Source organism: Ambystoma mexicanum, chromosome 1q (assembly GCF_040938575.1).
Source record: "Ambystoma mexicanum isolate Mex_15411 chromosome 1q, UKY_AmexF1_1, whole genome shotgun sequence".
NCBI classification, from domain to species: domain Eukaryota; kingdom Metazoa; phylum Chordata; class Amphibia; order Caudata; family Ambystomatidae; genus Ambystoma; species Ambystoma mexicanum.
In genome coordinates this window covers 686,277,142-686,283,372 of record NC_090922.1, presented here as the reverse complement: position 1 = coordinate 686,283,372, position 6,231 = coordinate 686,277,142, and positions in this window count along the sequence as shown.

The following is a 6,231-nucleotide window of genomic DNA, read 5'->3' as shown; positions in this document are numbered from 1 at the left end:
TCTGGAAGTGATGGAAAGGATCAAAGGGGTAAACCCCGGCAGTCTACTGATCACAGTAGTCCAGAGTCAGCGGAAAAATAAGGTAAACTTCTTACTCACTCCGGATGTCTACGGGAATCGTGGGTTCAGTCCTTAGTCCTTGGCCTGAGGTCCTCACTGCAGACACTACAAAAGTACAGCAGAAGTACCACAGGATGCTGCAGGAAGCCCTCCTCCATGGGGTTTTACAATCAATCCAAAGTAAGATCCTGCACACGTCCCTAGAACAGTTGAAACCTGGATAATCAACTAGAATTAATACTTCGAAGCCACAGTCCGCACTACGGCTGAACACTCGGCCAAACACTCTGCCTACGCTCTGCTGTAGGCGGGTGTTTTGTAGGCGCTGATTTTCTTTTTCAAAATTCAGTCAGTAGCGTAGACAGACTGCAGCGTAGACAGGCTGCAGTGAACTCAAGCAAACAGAGCAAGGCAGCAAAACACGAACGACGTCCACAGCAGGATTCACCAAGATTCAGTGGGCCAAACACTCGGCCAAACACTCCAAGGGGATAATATGCGTATTTGAATCAGCCAAACAAAAAGCATCATTTTGATTTGGCTGTACGTGATGCTAAACGTGTCCTGCATTGTGAACTATGCAACATTAAGAACGGGCAGTATTCCCTTAAGGACGACACGTGCGCCTCTTGGATAGGAGGTGGGTGAAAGCATGATTGCCTCTGAAGGAAATGCGCAATGGCAGCACCTGATAGTGGTGGCCAAATTCAAGGATACTGGCAGGATTTGGAAGCTGCTGAGGTCATTTGACAGACCAAAGGAGACACAGGTAGTGTGTGGTATTGCGAGCAGAAATGGCTGAGCCATTTTAGGGATGCATTCCAATGTGGTGAAACTGTAGTATCCTCTCAGTCCCTTAAAAGCAGGCTTAGCATAACCTTTGATGTAGATGACATTGAAGCAAAAATGTGAAGGCTTAAGGAGTCAAACACACCAGGCCCTAATGGCTTGTCCAATGTTGTTGTTAAGGGAGACTCTATCTTCTGGGCAAGGTTATTATTTATTTTATTCTCTAAAGTCTGTGAAGAGGGGCATATACCTATCTCTTGGCACAGATCAATGTTGGTACCAATATACAGGCATGGCAATAGATCTCTACCAGGAAACTATAGACTACTTGGCATGTGTGATATATCCGGTAACATGTTCTCATCTTTGCTCTTACATTGGCTTGAAAGGTGGGTCCATTCAGTAGATTTACTAGGAAAGTTCCAAATGGGGCTTAGACCCGACTCAGGTACTACACATTGTTTGCGGCTGATGGACTCCTTTATGAGGATGGCAAATGCAAAGGGAAAACCAAACCTATTTGTGGCCATGATAGATTTTCGGGCAGATTTCGATACTGTTAATAGATCTACGGCTGCCTGCAGGGTCTATTATCTGCCACACAAAGTCGTTATGAGAACACATCTGTACAGATCAGATACTAGGGAATCTGTCTCTCAACCTATAGAAACCAGACATGGTGTGAATCAGGATTTGTGTATTGGCACCACTGCTTTCTATCATCTATATCGCTGATCTTCCGGCCCTGCTGGGCCAAGAAACCAGTTGCCCCCCTAAAATAGCTGGTGAAAAGATGCATTGCCAGTCTTATGCTGATTATCTCTTGCTGTGCAACCATACTTTCTCTGGGCTTAAGAGCGCGCTGATCGCCCTTCAATTGTAGGCGGATGACCAAGAACTATGAAAAGAAAAAAATCATGCATCTTGCGAACAAGAGGGTCTATAGTCCGAGTATGAATATTGATGGTAAACACATTAAACAAGTAACCTGTTTTAAATTTCTCGGATTGGAGATGACTTCACGGAGTGATTACCAGATCTTAATTGTGGGAAAGAAACAAAAGGCAATTGCGGTGTATGGTTTTAGTTTACTGGGTATACTAACCATGTATAAACAATGCCTGTGTGCCACTATGTTGTACAGCTTAGATGCATTATGTATGGAGGATTTTTCCTGGCTCAGGGCAAGTTTTGCCGTAGAATTCTCCAGCTGGGGCCCAGCACCCCAATAAATAATACGGCTTCAAAGAAAGCTCCACTCTGTCGTCTGCTTCAATTGATGGGGAACCAGCATGGACGTTCTATTCTGTCTGTTCTACCCTGGAGTCATTGGTCACTAAGACCTTCGAGATAATCTAGTGGAAACCAAATTGGAAGTAAAACTTGCACACGATTAAGAAGGGGAGGATAGTGAAATTAGAACAGTGGAATTGGTGCACCAACTATAATCACTTTGCAGCTCTGAAAAACTATTGCAAACCGATAGAGAATTTAGTCGATACATTTAAGACTCTGCAAACTTACCTGAAACTGTACCCATCACCTGAGCTGAAGAAATTTCTATTACTTTTACACGTAAATAAATTACCTCTGCTTGCAGTTATTGGTCCTGAGCTAGGTATACCAAAGGAGGGCAGGTTCTGACGCCTATGCAACCTACAACTAAAACATGAAACTGCCTGACAGGTTCTTACGAGTGCCGTAGAACATGGACCCTTGTATATAAAGATACGTTTGGGGGCTCACAGAGGGTGGGGCTGCTGGGCAGCAGTCCATGGAGCTTGCATCCTGGGCTGACCGCAACGCGTTGTGCTGCGCTGCAGACTGCATGTCGATACACCCAGGAATGGTTCCTTTGGGTTGGGGGTTTTGTCAGTAGGCAGATTGTACTCCGGGGTGGTTTCCTTCTGCATTGCGATGTGCTGGTGGTCGCTGCTTCCGTAAGCCAATGTGGTGTGTATCATTTGGCCCTTCTACTTGAGTTAGGCTTGGGTACACCTCAGAGGTAAGTACTGGGACGCTGAAGAGGGATGTGGAGGTAATGCCCGGATTACTTACCGATAATCGTCATTATTCCTAGTCCTACTCTTCCTGTCACAGTACTGATGACCCGCTACACCCGCCAGGGCTGTGGTCAGTCCCATAATCTGACTTTGAAATATGAACACCATAGCTCTCAACTCACCCGCTTTTGGCGGGTGTCACCCGCCTTGCAAAGGGCTGACTCACCCGCCAGGCCTCCTGCATGCCCATTCATTCTAATGGGCGTCTCACCCGCCAGAAACAAAATCGGGTGATTTCACCCACCTTTGCAAGAAAAATGGTTGAGAGCTATGTGAACACTGAGCACTGTGGGAAAGTAGGAGGTAATATACTTCCAAGGGGAAAAAAACATGTTCCTGTGTGGGAGGCGGGGCAGCAGAGTTCAATCCTGTGACAACTAGGAATAATGAAGATTACCCGTAAGTAATCGGGTCATAGCAACCCGTGTTACCGTCATCTTGTACAATATCTCCCAGTCCAATTTAGCATCACTGGAGAAAAACATCAAACATGCAATTTGTCACTATATTTAATTGGTAGTTCGGGCACGCATCTCAGATGATGCATTCCAGTCCCTGATCAAGACAAGAACAATCACTTTTCCCCATGGGTTCAAGTCGGTGCCCCTTTTACAGGAAGTGGTGGACAGTTTGCACGGCCATTTTCCGTATGCCTTATGTTGTGTTCACGGAAGACGGAAGAATGAAACAGTATCATTAAATTGAGTGCAATACCTTATATTTTTCACTGGAGGTCGCTAGATCTGTATTTATCGCATGTGGAGGACAGTCGAATACATCACATCAGCACAGTGCAGTCATTGTGCACTGCGAAATCTTCAATTTGGAATCATTTTGATTACCATGTCATTCCACTTATCCATTCCCCGAGATTACTTGTGACTATCTCTCCTGGATTATGCCTGGCTTTGAAACTTCAACCGGGCATGTACAGTGCTTTATGTCTAAAAATCCTGCAATGGTAATCTGCTAGCCTTCCATCTGACACCATGCGGGATTGTGTATTGATTTTAAAATGGACTCGACTGCTGCAGCTTTAAAACCAATTCCAGACGCTTTTAGACATGCTTTGTGCTAGAACAGCAAATGCTGCCTCTATTTTGGGACATACCAAAGCTGTCTGCCAGCATTTCTAGACACTGAAGCATATTTATCACAACACCTTATTTCTGACGTTTTTTTTTTATCCGCGCATTTGTCATTGTAATTCCATTGAATTGTAGCAACACAGTTTACACCTTTGTCACACTTTGATTTTTGTGTTCATTGTTTACTTTTATGGTTTCTAGTCCTGAAATTCCAGGCCCTCAGTTATGACATTATTTCGTCCGGGGCCTGCACGCGCAGTCAACATTTGGGAAATTCGAAAGATTGCAAAACACAATTTTTACCGACCCACATATTGACGAATGCATGTTTCTGGAAATGAGTGGGCTCGCTGTCCTGATTGTGACGTGAACATGTACGAAACCCGTGATGCACCATTTGAGATCCATCGCCATCCAATGCGATCACACCCACTACTCATTTGTGTCTTGTGTGTTTCTCTCCGTTGATGTGCCAGTGTTCAGTCTTTTCTCTCTTTCCTCCTTCTATGAATTCAAGCACTGTAAAGCAAACGGTTTGTAAAATAAATAACGAATCCATATTTTATTATTCCTCATACCTGGTCTCAGGTGTCACTGTATGGGCCTTACATCCACGCAAATTAAATGCTTGCTTTTACATGACATCGCGTAGCTACTCGTGTAGGCCGCATACGCACTCTCGCGCAGAGCACAGCTCCGTGAAAGCCATAGCAGAGACCAGAGGACTCACTGCTGTAGGGAGAGGGAAGTTCATGGTAGGACAAAGTCATGCCAATACATTAAATACTGAGTTACCTACGAGCAGAATAATCACCATCGTTTGACCCTGGTATTTTTCATGGAATACGATTGATCAGGCGGTAGATATTTTATAATATTGATGGCTACTCAGTGTCTCCCATGAATTTTGCAACGTTTTATAGTATGTCTAATTCGCATTATAAGGGACTGCTCGGAAAATTCTGTTTGTAACAGTGTTGCCCCCATTGAATTGACACCAAGCCGTTTCACTGTCACATGATGCTTTTCAACAGGACCATTGGGGTTATAAACCCGCTCGCTGCTCAGCATTTTGGATGCAGTTCTTTTGCATTGTGGCGGTGGTGCAACGCATCCAAATCAAAGGTTTAAATGCACTGTTGCCACCTAAAGGCCGGGGCACAAATCAGCGACAATGCAGATGGACGGTGTCTGCCCGCTTTTTTGGATGGGCGGATCCTGCCCCCCTGTGTATTTAAGGAATTAAAAATGTATAGAGATTGCCGTGACACGCTTTCCGCTGCTGGGACTGAAAGCTAGGTCACACGGTTGGAAGGTGACCCACTTATAGACAAGACCAGATGAACAGTGGCGTCGCTAGGGGGGCCTGTGCCCGCCCCCTGAAATCCTGTGCCCCCGCTTGTGCTCACTAAGGCAAATGTCTGCATATCACATGGCAAATACTCTCCTTTTGTCTCAAAGCTAGCAGTGATCTTGGTATGCATTCTGGCATCGGTATGAACATGAGCACGAGCCGCTTCTCAGGTATCCCTGCCCGGCTTCTGCACAGAGACCTCCATAGTGCGCAGCCCCTCCCATCAGAATGTAGTGCACAAAACTGCTAATGATGGGCCACTTGTCACTGAATGGTTTTGTGCCGGCATTCTGATGGGAGGGGAGGTGCAGTGGGGTGTGGGTAGTTGATGTGCACAACGCCTCCCTGCAGGAGTGCTTGTGATGTCACACATTACCTTTCATAGGCGCCCCCCCCACACTTTTGTCTGTGCCCCCCCCCTACTTTTGTCTTGGACCCCTCTGTGCCCTTCCTAAGTTTCATTCCTGGCGATGCCACTGCAGATGAAGTCTGTTTAAAGTACAATCAAATGTCTATGTTTACTTCCTGTGATGTCACCCTCCCATGTGTGCGTCACAGCCACCGCACTTTTTTATTTAGTACTCGACCCCTTCGAAAGGTGACCTTGAAATTCAAACATGGTGGAAATTCAAACATGGGCCCTCATTACAACTCTGGCGTTAAGGGGTTAACGGCGCCGCAAAAGGTGGCGGCGCCGTTAACCCCTTAACGCCTGATTACGAGCTCCCTTTGCGGGTTGGCGATTTTAACGCCTGCTTTTTGCAGGCGTTAAAATCCAACCCGCAAAGGGACCTTGGTGCTAAGTACGGTGCCGCAATTTGCGGCACCGTACTTAGCGCCTTCCCCATTTCCATTGAGCCCTATGGGGCAAAAATGG